The sequence below is a fragment of the Microtus oregoni genome, unplaced genomic scaffold (genome assembly GCF_018167655.1).
Source record: "Microtus oregoni isolate MIOR12 unplaced genomic scaffold, Mior012 000011F_ref0000422, whole genome shotgun sequence".
NCBI lineage: Eukaryota > Metazoa > Chordata > Mammalia > Rodentia > Cricetidae > Microtus > Microtus oregoni.
In genome coordinates this window covers 52180546-52193532 of record NW_024543070.1, presented here as the reverse complement: position 1 = coordinate 52193532, position 12987 = coordinate 52180546, and the positions used below count along the sequence as shown (strand labels likewise).

The 12987-nt window shown below is 46.9% G+C and overlaps 1 protein-coding gene across 1 annotated transcript in view; it reads left to right on the top strand.

Annotated features, from left to right (window-relative positions):
- Positions 1-684: 684 nt before the first annotated feature.
- Sfxn1 (sideroflexin 1) overlaps positions 685-12987 on the top strand; it is a 41679-nt gene continuing 29376 nt past the window's right edge. The window contains exon 1 of the mRNA XM_041660593.1: positions 685-803. The gene's annotated coding sequence lies outside the window, so the exon portion shown is untranslated. The remainder of the gene's footprint in view (positions 804-12987) is intronic.

The following is a 12987-nucleotide window of genomic DNA, read 5'->3' as shown; positions in this document are numbered from 1 at the left end:
TCTGTTTGGACTGGAGCTCCTCATTGATCCTGGTACAAACACACTTCCTCCCTTCTTTACCATTGATCTGTGCCAAATTTTGTAACTGGAGGACAATCTACTCCTTCAGCTGTTTCTCTCATATACATTTTAAAGTCACCACACACACACACACACACACACACACACACACACACACACGGAGGGGGGAGGAAGAGAGGTGGGGTGTCCAGGATTCAATATATCCCTCCTCTTAGTCCAAGGAGGTCTGCCACCAACATTTCCACCTGACTAAGCTCAGTAGCCTCCATAACTCCAGAAAAGGCCTCTGGTCTGCACGTTCGGGTCTCAGTCCAGCAGTCAGTGACTCTTTCGAAGGTGGTGGCACTTTTATCATCTAAGTTTCCTTAGAGCGACAGTTGTGTCAAACGAAGAAACACTGACCCAAAACGAATGAAGGAGCGGGTTATTGGACTTGCTGTAGTAGATAAACTAATAACGAAGGGTAGTCTCCTAAGGGAAATCAAATTGAACTACAGTGGGTTTGACCTGGGCCACACGGCGCGGCGAGGATGAACTTGGGCGTTCCTAGCAAGGCCAGAAGCAAATGCGCGAGCACGAGGGGCGTGCATAGACCGCGGAGCTCTGCAGCCCAGGCAGCAAGTGACACCGAGGCAGAGGCAGGAGCCTCTGGGCGGGGCCGCGCGTCGTGAGCGCGCGTCGGGGCCGTGCTCCTGGGGGCGGCGCGCGGGACCGTGGCGCTTCCGGCAGCGGGAGGCGGCGCCGAGCGAGACAGAGCGGTGCGGGTAGCTGCCGGGGAGGCGGTGAGTGACGGGGGGGCTGCGGGGCTCGTGGGCTGGCTCGGTCGTGGGTTCCGCGGGGGACCCAGCGGGGTCCGCTACGCGCGCTGGGGATACTGGGGCGGGTGCCCTACACCCGGGGACCTCGTGGGTCCTCGGCTCCCGCGTGTGGCTAGGGAGGCCCCGCGTGGAGCTGGTCTCGCCTCTCCCCCATGGGAGGGAGCATTACGCATCCTGCCACGCGTCCCTAACCACCGCGTGACGAAACTTGCTGGGTGCAAGCGGCCAAGATGGCTGCCGGGGGACGGTCTCCACGAGGATGGCAATTGCCAGGTGACCAGGTGGCTCCTAGACGCTGGAACCCCGGGCTCGGTCAGGAGACTACCTGGTGGCCTCCCTCCAGCTCATAATCTCTGCAGGGGACCAAAGTGTCCCAGGTAGATCTGTGGGACCTGCACCCTCTGCTCCCACATCATGTTACAGAGCATCCCAGGTCTAGCCGCCCCAGAATGATAATAACCACACTAAGGTCTGTGCCTACTGGGTTAGATCTCTGACTTTTGTGTTCATCCAATGCTGCCAAATCCTGGATATTCTCTCCATAATCCAGATTTGAAAATTGATATTCAGAAGTTGAGTGACTCGCCTAAAGTGTCACAGCTGGTCAAGGGAAGAGCAAGGCAATCCGAGTATATGTAGTTTTTGCTAGTATGCTCTCAGTGAAGATTTGTTGAGAGACCTCCTGGAAAAGCCTGGAGTTTGATCACTTACCTGGGACCCTTTCTTTACAGTTTTCTCACACTCCTGGTCCCGCTTTTGCGTTCAAAGAAGATGCAGCAAACGAGATTAGCAGGTTAGCTGTTCTCAACTTGTGGCTGGTATCAGTTACATTATGATTCATAACAGTAGCAAAACTACAGTTATGAAGTAGCAACGAAATAATTTTATGGTTGGGGGTCATCACAACATGAGGGGGTCACGGCATTAGGAAGGTTGAGAACCACTGCCTAGATTTTTCTCTCTGTCCATTTTCCAGGCAGAGGAAGGGGCAGGCACACAGGTAAACAAGGGGACTTTGTGGCTCTTACAATGTTAAACTCGGGCTTGCAAGGGAGAGCTGTTTGGGGAACAAATGGAACTTCGGCAGGAAGTCCCGGGACCTCAAGGCCTCTTCCTCTCCCTCAAGACTGTAGTTGCCCTGTTCTTAAAAATGGCAGTGTTTGGGAAGAGTTTGTCAGTTCCCGCCCAGCTCTGATAAGGAATTGCTTCATCAGTGGAGTCAAGGGTTAGGTGTAGGGTGCAGCCAAAGGTCTGTAAAATGTAGAGAGTGCATTTAGTTTTCTGTAAAAGTTTGGTGAAAACCCCCAGAATATGCAACCAAAGCTACTGGCTGAGAGGAACATCCTCTTGCCCCTCCTAACTTCCTGCAAAGAAAGTTGTGAAGACAGCCAGGCCATAATGACTCATAAAGTTGTGTGTGTGGCCAGAAAAGGGCATTAGATCCCCTGGAATTGCCCACCTCTGCAAGCTGCCAGATGTGGGAGACAGGAGATAAGAACCAAACCTAGGTACTCTGAAACAGAGTATCAAGTGTTCTTGACAGCTTGTCTCTCTCCCCGACCTTGTAACTATTGGTTTCTGATGGCTGAGAATGAAACAAAGTATCTATCGCTGCAGAAATGGCAGCTCTAGCTGTGTAGAATTGTGCATAGGCCAATAGATGGTTTGGAGTTTAAGGTAAGAAGTCTTTTTTTTTTTCCCTGTTGTTTGTTTTTGTAGATATTCATTAGAAAGTTAAAATTCTTCCTTAGGAATCTATCAGTATGGAAGTTTATATATCACTAATTGAGTGTGTATGTATATATGCCCAGGTACTTCATCTGTACAAAGTCCAAACTTATCAAACTTATTGTTTAGTTGATACTATTAATCTGTAACATCATTTCATAGACTTTGGTATATATAATCTGTGAGTTTACCCTTCCCACCCTGCCTAAGGACCAAATCAAGGACCTTGTGCTTGCTAAACAAGCACTCTACTGCCGAGTTAAACTCACTCCCAACACCAAGATGATTCTTTTTGAGTAATAAATCATTTGACTGAATAGGTCCAAAATATTCTGTTAACAGTTGGGTAGTGTTTTAGCATTTTTGGTGGGTAGTGCCATTATCTCAAGTAGAAATCAATAGATTTTTTTAATTGGGTATATTTTCACCTTGCTCTAGGTGATTGCTTAAACAGCCCAGGCTGAGTTGCTGGAACATGAACAGGGTTGTCTTGTCACCTGAGTGCCAGCAGACAGATGTGCATGGGGATTGGGGGCAGAGCAGCAGGGCCTACATCTGCACCCAGCACTGTCCTTGAAAGCAAGGAAATGGATTTGCAGCACAAACCCATTACAACTGGACATGCTCTTATTAAAAAAATTATTATTAATGTTACTAATTTTATGTACATGTGTGTGCAGCTGCATGAGATTGTGTGCAATTTGCAGGCAGTTATGAGCCACTTGATATGGTGGGTGCTGAGAACTGAACCCAGGTCCTCTGGAAGAGCAGTCAGTGCTCTTAACCACTGAGGCATCTCACCATGCTCTTCAAACTAGTATAATTCTTTACACAGAACCTAACTTTCTTATCTATGGTTTAATCTCCTGAATGACCATGACCATAAGAAAGGACTGCGGGGGAGGGGGTGAGTATGCACACAGGTAACTGGCTAAAAGCCAAACAGAAATTAGTAAATAGTTGGCGTTAGTTTAGTGTTATTATCCATTGCAGACAGATCGCCTTGTACATCCAAAACTGTGGTAAGGACAGAATTGCCCAGGCTGTCACCTTGGGAAGATACCTGAGGAGGCCATGTGGATTTAGCAGTTTACTGCTGCATGGATAGCCCCATATCTGAACCTGAGGAACCCCCAGAAGTGAGTCATACTTGCCAGCCTCAAGGGAGCCAACTGAACAGTGAGCTCCACCTTTATCTCCAGTGCTGGGAATGAAGCCAGGGCAAATGCTCAGCCACTGAGCTACGTCCCCAGCCTTTGCTTAATGTCCCCCAAAGAACAGCAGTTTTAACCAACAACCTGCTTTCCAGTTCAGTAATATGATCGCCATTGTTAATCTTTACCAGGCTTAAAGGTTTGTCTCCGATACTCTGAGAAAGTTCTTTCCCTGTTTATTTTCTATGAAATTTCAGAGAACTCTTTTTTTTTTTAACTAATAATCAAACATGTTTTGACATGTATCTCAAAGTTTGGAATTTGAATTCTTTTTATGAAAGTTTCTTTTGCTTAGACATTTGTGAAGATCTTTGGGAAGCTGGAGCCGCCTTGCTCCATTCTCCGTCAGCAGCCATCAGTGAGGACAGCAACTTCCGCCCTCCAGCATGGCTCTCTCAGTGGCCCCTACCTTTGGCGATTTCTGATTATGAGGTCAATATAGCCCTCTACTTGGTGATCCTACCAACCCTGTGAACTAGACTGCTTGTCCAGTTTCTTCATTAGAAAAATGAGATTTAGGGTGAAAACTAACTCCCACTTTGTGGGGTTAGAGAATCCAAGTCACCTTCACTTGGTGAGGCTCCTGTTCTGTAAACTACTGGGGTTGATTCAGTTCTCAGATAGGTCACTACATAAACTGTCCTCCCTAGGCAGGAACCAGCCTGGAAAAACATGCCAGTAACAACAGGCGCAAGCTGGGGCATCACTGAAATATTTAGACTGCTCTAGCTCAGGCCTAAAGGTCTTAACTCTGGGTCATCTGACAAACTAGGTTTATGTCAGCTCTGCCCGGTCACATTCTAGGGTGACACGGTCCCTGGTCACAGGCGGTTCTCAAGGGAGTAGAGATCCTGACAGCAGGTGACTTAGATTCGCATTGGGGCACTGCTGAATTTGTGAACGGCTTTCCTGTGCTGCAGGAGGTAACGCCTGTGCTACAGGACAGTACGTGAGCTGGGAACTAAGCCTGGAGAGTTTAAAAACATACAGACAAACACAGAGACGAAGACAGGCAGAGAGACATGGGGACCAGGTCATCCTTGATACAAGAATGCCAAATGTCAAACTTTGTTGTGCTCAGGGGCAGCTTATATAGGGATCCTTAGCCACACCCAGCTCTCGGGACCTTTCAGCTGGAGGCTCATCAGGGTCTTGTGCCCAGAGCAGCTGCAGGCAAAGAAAGTCAAGGGGCCAGGGGTCTATAGCTCCCAACAACAGGAGGTAATGGCTCCAAGGCTTAGATGGGGGAGAGGGTGCTGTGAGGGCAGTTTTTAGAGTAAATTATAGGTGGTCCCACACTAGCTCAGAATGGAATATAATAAAGGTCTCTTTACTTAGGGGTAGACTCACAAATCAGCAGTCCTCTGCACAAACAGGGAACAGGAACTGAATCCAGCAGCCAGGGGGCTTGCCCACGCCCCTACCTCTGCATACATAATACCCAAGACCATGCCCAAAGTGGGCTAGCATTTCAAAGGCCATTGGCTGAAGGAGTTCCCACAGCACCTCCCCCTTTTGTCTAAGAGAATTCTAAGCCTCATACAAAACTATATGCAATAAGAACAAATATCAAGTATAAAAGTTAGAATTACAACCAGCATAAACAATATCAGGTAAGAAATGTTTACACAGATTTTGACAATGTTGACTAACATGTAGTTGGCAAGCCACTGGCAGAAGCTGAGATTTGAGCTCAGATTTGTTAGCCCACAAGCAGAAGTTCTCATGCACACCCCACCCTCCTCCATCTAGGGCCCAAGTTACACAACAGCAGGCAAAGATAGGGTGGCGTGTGTGCCACAGAACAGAGTTTCAAGTCAATTCAAGTAACCGCCCCACCAGTTGACAGCACCCCATCTTAACAAACTTAACCTGGAGTCATGGAGGAGGTGTGTGAAGGAAGTACCCCAGGATGCCCGGCTGTAGGCTGCCAGTATGGTGTCAGGCAGATGCTTCCCTAGAGGGGAGGCAGTGGTATTCTCAGAGAATTGCTCGTGAAGATTAGGGCATGTTCTGTTGTAAACACGAGGAGTCTGGGTCCCCTGTTACCCAGTGAAGCTAAGAACAGGAGAGACAGTGGCTGAGACAAATGAACTTTACTGGCCTCAAGCTGGTGAGCTGGAAGGTTTACATATAGATTCCTTCCTGCCAGGGCTGCAGATACAAAAATTACTTGACATTCCTAAGGGATCTAATTTTAGGGCCAGGTGAGTGCCCAAATGGTCACTAATTCTTGCAATAACCAGTTCTCATGAGGTGGTTTCTGTAATTGTCCACGAGTCCTCAGGGAGCCAAGATGCTTGGAGGCCGTGGGGGCCACAATATCTAAAGAAACATTATGGTCAGGTTGGATGAGGAGTGTTGTTTTCTTTGATATTTTCTTGTTGTCAATAAGAATAATTTATAAGCTAATTATATTTCTTTGGCTAGAGTAGCCAGACAGAAATGGTGAAAAACAGGCCTCTAAGCGCCAGGAACAAGTTAGCTCAGTCATTGTTTCCGTTTCCCTTGGCTGATGCTGGGAGGGAGCTGACCAGCCGCTGGCCTCACCATAGGACATGCGCTGACTTAGAGTTTTCTTTGTGCTCCTCAGTCTGAGATGCGGGTGACTTGGCTGTTGTGAATTTTAAAGCAGGTTGAGCCCATCGGCAGGGTGGGTGTTTCTGAGCAGTGTGTGTGGACACCAGTCAGCACAATCCCAGTCTCAGACACGGTTTGCTGGGTTAGTGGTCTCATGACGACTTTTCGGCAAGCTTGGATGAGGCTCGGTTTAGTGAGCGTGCCGTGTGAAGGGTCTCTGCATGCACATTGGAAGAAATGAATGTAGGATGGTCTCCGTTATAATGTGTGTGCTTTTCAACTTGATGTTTTGCATGTTAAGAACTTTGGAAACAAGCCTAGGCCAGTGAAAAGCCTCGGTGGGCACTGGCTGCATTTGTTGATTGTGTTTGTTAATGAATGTCTACAAAGACTGGAGAACTGTGTTTTGATGAGGCTCCATGAACCTTTGCTAAGAGATTAAATATTAGAACTGAGAGTTCCTGTCCCCTTTGAAAGCTGTTTCGAGGTCTGGCACAATGACTAACAGGTACCTAGTGTTTAGCTTGAGTTAGTCCCAGGATCTCCACCTTCAGGAGAACCAACTCCTGTACCACGAATAATAAAAACCCAGAGACAGATATTGAAGTTCAACCTGAAGATCAAAAAAGCAAAACAGCTAGTCACTGGCTCTTACCTCTACCTCAGACGGAAAATGGGCGATCCTGCCTCCAGGAATCCTCAGGTTGACACTGAGGGTGAGAGCTATCTCCTCCCATTTTATATTCCTCTCTAGTGCTGGGATTAAAGTCATGCATCAGGAGATATAAGCCAAATAAATCCTCCCCCACCCAAAAAAGTTATGTACCCCCACCTCCTGGCCTCTGTGGCTAACTAATGTGGCTGCTGGGATTAAAGGTATGTGCAACCACTGCCTGGCCTGTCTTGCTTACTAGTGTGGCTGATTTGCACTGATCCTCAGGCAAGCTTTATCTATTAAAACTCAAATAATAGACCACTGTAAACTCCTACAGGTTGTCCTCTGGCCTGTGCAACATGACTCCCATGTGCATGTGTGTGCATGCACATTTACATACACACACACACACACACTTGTGCAAAATGGATAAGCATAACAAAATAGAAAAAACAATTAAATTAGTTGCCTCTGTGGCTAAGAGCATTTATTGTGGGTGTTCTTGCACACAGTAGAGCAGGCAGAGTATCTGTCTGAGTGGAGAAAGAAGGAAGTACTTCAGCCCAACTCAGTAGCCAGTGTTGGTTCAAACTTTGAGAGTCTGACCCCTGGTAGTTCATTTTAGGCATATTAAAGCAGAGCACAGCTTTGGGGAAAGTTTTCTGGTAATAATTAACTCAGGCCCATGTGCACAATACAGCTTAAGACATGACTACATCGGAACTCTTTGTAAAGTATATGTGACAGCCTCCGTACAAATGAGTGTTATAGATTGACTACCAAAGGGTCTGGGGAAGGAGTTGGTGTGGTCCTGGTCATACAGGTAGTGCAAAGGTCGCCAGGCTATAAGCCATCTCCACTCGCAGCCTTCTGGGCAGAATACAGGTAATGTGTCTCTTCAAAGGAAGAGACAACGCTGCATGTTTAACATTCCTGGGTCCCCTCTTCCTCTCCGTGAGCACAAGAGCCTCTGTGCCTCCTACAACTTACTGCTCTAGCGGAAGATCCGGGTTCAGTTCCCAGCACCCACATGGCAGTTCACAGCCATCTGTAATTCCAGTTCTAAAAGCAGCATAATGCTATAAGTATTAATGTTCCTAGTAGCTGACATCCTAAATTGTCCGTGAGACTGTCTAGTAAAAGGTAGTGGTTATTCACAGGCAAATGGCTTGAATTCACTTCTCTTCTTAGTAAACTACAGAAAATAGCTTTAAATCTCACCTTTTGTCTCTTAATAAAACAAATGTTTTTAAAAGCCAAGGTGCTCGATCTAAGGATTAAAATCACTTTAGAAAAGGTCCTTTAGTAAGTAAGAATTAGTGTCTCAATTAACCAATGGAGTTGTGCGTCAGCAGAATAAACTCAAGTCAAAATTGGCCCCCCACTGACCAAAACTCCAGAAGTTAGAGCTTGGCTTTTGAAATGCATTGTGAGCAAGCCCTCTTGCCCCGGTGGTTCTGCTGCTGCAGGCCATCTAGCTTGGTTGCATCACTGCTTCCCTGTTGCAGGATTTCTTCAGACTGTGAAACATGAGAAGTGTACAGTGTGGTATGTTGAACCTTTTGTGTTTACTGTCTTCAGCCCTGGGGTCAGCCTATGCCCGTGGACGCCTCCTCTGCCTGCTGCCTTTAGTCACAGGCACGGAGTGTGGTCATTTCCCTCAGGTTCTTGTATCCTTGCTGGCTGACTAGAGAGATTCATTTTAGCAGTCTGAACTGTCACAGCCTCAGATAGATGTGGCAAAGAGAATGTACACCCAGCCTGTTGTCTCCTGTCTCTCTGGGCACCTTTCAGTGTTCTCCAGTGTATCAAAGCTGAGATGTTCTTGAACATTCTCTGGGGTTGCATACAGTCTATTCTTTTGAGAGAGGGCATTTTTCATTTTCTCTGCCTCTGTCTGCAGTTTGGAAATGTGCATCTCCTCCAACATCTTGAACTGTCTGTAGCCCCATGATCATCCATTCTATCCCCAGTATCAGCATGAAGCCAAGCAACAACTCTGCCACTGCAGGCAGGCACCGGCCTCTCCCAGTTGCCTCATCTGCTGGAGAACCAGTACCACTGATCATCAGGAACCGCTTAAATCCTGGCTCAAGAATGGTTTGAACTTCGTCTGGTTTCAACCTTCAGGACACATCTATGACCACAGCCATTGGACGGCTTCCCTCTACATGTTAACCAAACGTTCAGGAATCCAAGTCCATCCCTGTTACCTCACACGCCCCACCCATATCCTGCTCCCCACAACAACCTCACTTCTTCAAAGATGTGTGTGTATGGCATTCCCAGTCAGGCTGACCAGTCAGGATCAAGCATGCCAGGTGGATGCCCCTGCAGCCTATCTCTACATGTCATTCAGGCCACTAACCCAGGTACCCTGTGTCACCATCCAGCTGGTAGTTTGTGCTACTGTGGTCTGACCAGATGGGCAGGAGGAAGGAGAAACGCCCACAATCCCTCGCAGCAGCCCCCTTTCTTGGCCCACTCAACCCAGAGTGAAGCTGGCCCAGGCGTCATCTCAGCTTTGCTTCTTCCTCCCCTCCTCCAGCTGACACATTGCTCCTGGGTACCAAGTACAAGAGCAGCTCCTGTTCCTGCCCATGACTGACCCAGGTGAACTTCGGAGTCAGGGTGGATGCAGGGGTGTGGGAAGAGGCAGGAAGGCTGATTATAAAAACCAATTCCTGGAGAAAATGCAAGTGGAAAAAGTGAAAGCTATGTCTGGAGGCGGAGATTAATACCTAAAAGGGGGGTTGCATAATTGACCATAGTAAATAATTAAATATTATCTGACTTGGTATCAGCCTTGTCTGTCAGAATGCTGATGTGGCGTTGCTGGATAGTCTTTCTGGGAGTGGGAAGCTCTGGCTACTGCACCCAGTTTATGCCGGTAGAGAGCTACTTGAACTCACAGAAAAGGAATGGAGCCCTGTTTGTTCCCTTTGCCCCGCTAGCAAACCACACATTTCGTACAGCTTTATTTATTTATTCTCTTAGTGTGCTGGAGGTCAGAAGCCTGACTGGGGCAGCCTGCCACCGGGAGGCACTGGGAAAGTGAGGCTTTTCTGGCCTCACTTCAACTACAGCTTGTAACTGTGTTCATTTATCTGGCTCCTGTTGTGACTCTGGATGTCCTTAGATAATCAGTCTCGGGGGCTGAAACCCCTCAACAAAGTCCTAAACCATGAATACAGCATTTTCACCGCTCCTGGAGACCAGGCTGTCTCCATCTTAAGAGGCCATTCTTCTGCCCATAAGGACAAGGCCATCCATGGGGTTTGTGGTTTCTGAGGTTTGACAGATTAACCTAGAATGTGAAAGTCACTGTTCAGGCAAAGCTGCCCTGCTTCCTCCCTTCCTCTGTGGGTTGGGAGTGGCCTCTTAGAATATTTTCCGTACTCCATGGAAAGGGCACGGCTCTTATGGGAAAAGAGCTGGCTTACTCCAGCACTGGCCTGAGGGGAGAGCACCTGCTTTTAGGCATCCACAGTTATCCCTGTCTTTAATAGAAACAAAAAAGTGCTCACTTCTAGCCCATCTTTGTCTCTTAGAGAAGACACTAGCAGAGGCCTCTGCAGCGTTCCTGACTCCATTGGGCTGTACCCTATGAGGTCATGATATCAGAGGAAGCCCAATGCAGTGGACAAGTTCTTATTTAAAGGGAAAAGGGGACCTCAGAGACACCAGTGCTCTATAGACATTTACTGGTTTTATCCTTTAAAATAGCTAAAGAGACTGGTGAGGAAAAGTAATGATGCTAGCCAGCATCCTGGGGTCCCCTCTCACCTTCAGCCATTTCAGGGGACAGGCTAGTTCCTTTCCTGGAGTCTCAGTTTCCTGATCTGTGTGGTGAACTTGTAGAATGATTCCTTTGTGAGATCCTGAATAGTTCTTTTGCAACACTACCAGAAAGTATCCATTCTGTTATAGTGGCATCATGTTGGTGACAATTTAGCCAAAATGTTGCCTGTACTTAACACATTGCCCATGGTTTGTTGCTCTGTGAACGCTACATTTAAATCTTTGCCTTATTGTTAAGCATAAAGGAGAAAAAATGCTCCAGAGAAAAATCAGGCATCCTGGGTGTCCTGGGGACCATGACAGTCTGCTCTCACCTGAAGGATTTCACAGGGAGGGAGGGAGGAAGCATCAGTCAGACAGTCCCATGTAGAGCATGGTCCGTGCCTGCCCATCAAGCTGGAGGTTTGTGCCCGGAGCACCTGCAGGGACACATATCCAGACAGCCTCCTTCAGACCTAGAGTGTGAGCCTCTCTAGAAGGCCTGTTTGTGTGTTTTAAAGCTCTGCACATAATGTATCCTGTGGTTTAGAGCCTGTTTTCTCCGCTGTCTTTGTCGGAATGAACTGAGCAGGGAGGCTTTGATGTGATTCGCTGCCATCTTTGCTTGTGAGAGTCTCTGGACTTTGTGACCGTCCCTTCCATCTTCAGTTGTCATCTCTTACAGCTATCATCAACATTATTATTATTATCATTACCATTTTCTAAGCAGGAGGGATCCCTTGAGAACCATCATCCCCAAACACAGACACTGAAGGCAGGTCAGGTGGGCTTGAGATGAAGACAGGCTTCGGGACCCAGGACCCACATTCCTGACTCTGCTTCATTACAGAGGTGGCTGAGATGCCTTGGCTCATCTCTGCAGGCGAGTCTGGAAGCTTTCCTACATAAAACTGGAGTCTTTATTTTACTATTTGTGGGTTATAAAATAATCCAAGTTTCCACGCAGTGACAAAGTCTCTGATGTCCATGAGGCTCTGTTTATCTGTTAGTGATCCATGATCAACTATGACCGAAAAATATGGAATGGAATACTTCAAAAGCAAAATATTTTGAGAGAGAACCCATTCACACAGATTATTGTCATGTGCATTGTTCATTGTTAGGTAGTGTTAACTTGTTGCTATGCCTAATTTAATAATTAACCTATTCAAAGCACATATGTACAGAAAAAAAAACATTATATATAGGGTTCCATACTATCTGTGGTTTCAGATATCATTGTGGAGACTTGAACCCCCTCAGATAAGGGGGGTAGCTATGTACTATATGTCTCTGTCCCTGGATTTAACACACACAATAATTGCGTGTTATAAATTGTTCTAATTTATACTTAGGGCCTATTATATTATATTTTATGTTGTTATGTTATGTTATAACCTTGTCAGGCAAAGTCCGGCAGAGACAGAGCTCTTGTCTAATGGTGTACTTTCTGGCTTGCTGTGATAAGAAAGATCATGACCAGAGGAGTTATGTGGGGTCTACGAGCCTAGCAGGAAAATGACGGCTACCATAGCATTATGGAGAACATGGAGCTTAATGCTTCAGCATTATGGTGGACACAAACCATGACTGGGCAAAGAAGTTTGCACTGTGAAGTGGACTCGCATCCCTGTTTCCTTGGAAACCACAGTGTTGAGAGGGACTTAGGATGCTGAGTCCAGAAGGTCCTCAATGTGAAGCTTTGTGCCTGGCCTGAGAATTCAGCGACCCCTCTGGTAGAAGGGAGGGGGAATTTCATCCTTATCTTTCAGACAGCAGAGTTTCTGAGCATCTGTGACTGTGCAAAACAAGGTTGCCAACTAGGATGTGGGATCATCCAGATGGAGCTGTTGACACTTTGTAGCTGGAGGAAAGGGTTGGCTCTGTACCTACTGTGTCTGCTGCTCAAGCCCAAACCCATTTTATCAATAGCTTCAGGCTTGGGTGCTGACTGATATGTTCAGTTTTGATCCGCTGGTCAGTGATGTGTCATTTGTGTGTTTTGACAGAGGACAAATTACAGGGCTGGCTAACATTTGCATCTGATGTCTTAAGTGGTCCTCAGAATTCATGTAATGCTAAAGAAAGCTATGGGTAGAGCTGGCGTTAGAAAAGGGAAGGAGAAGAAGCAGAAAACTAATTCTGTGAAGCCAGATGTGGATCGTGTGAAGTGACCAGCCCCTTTGACTCA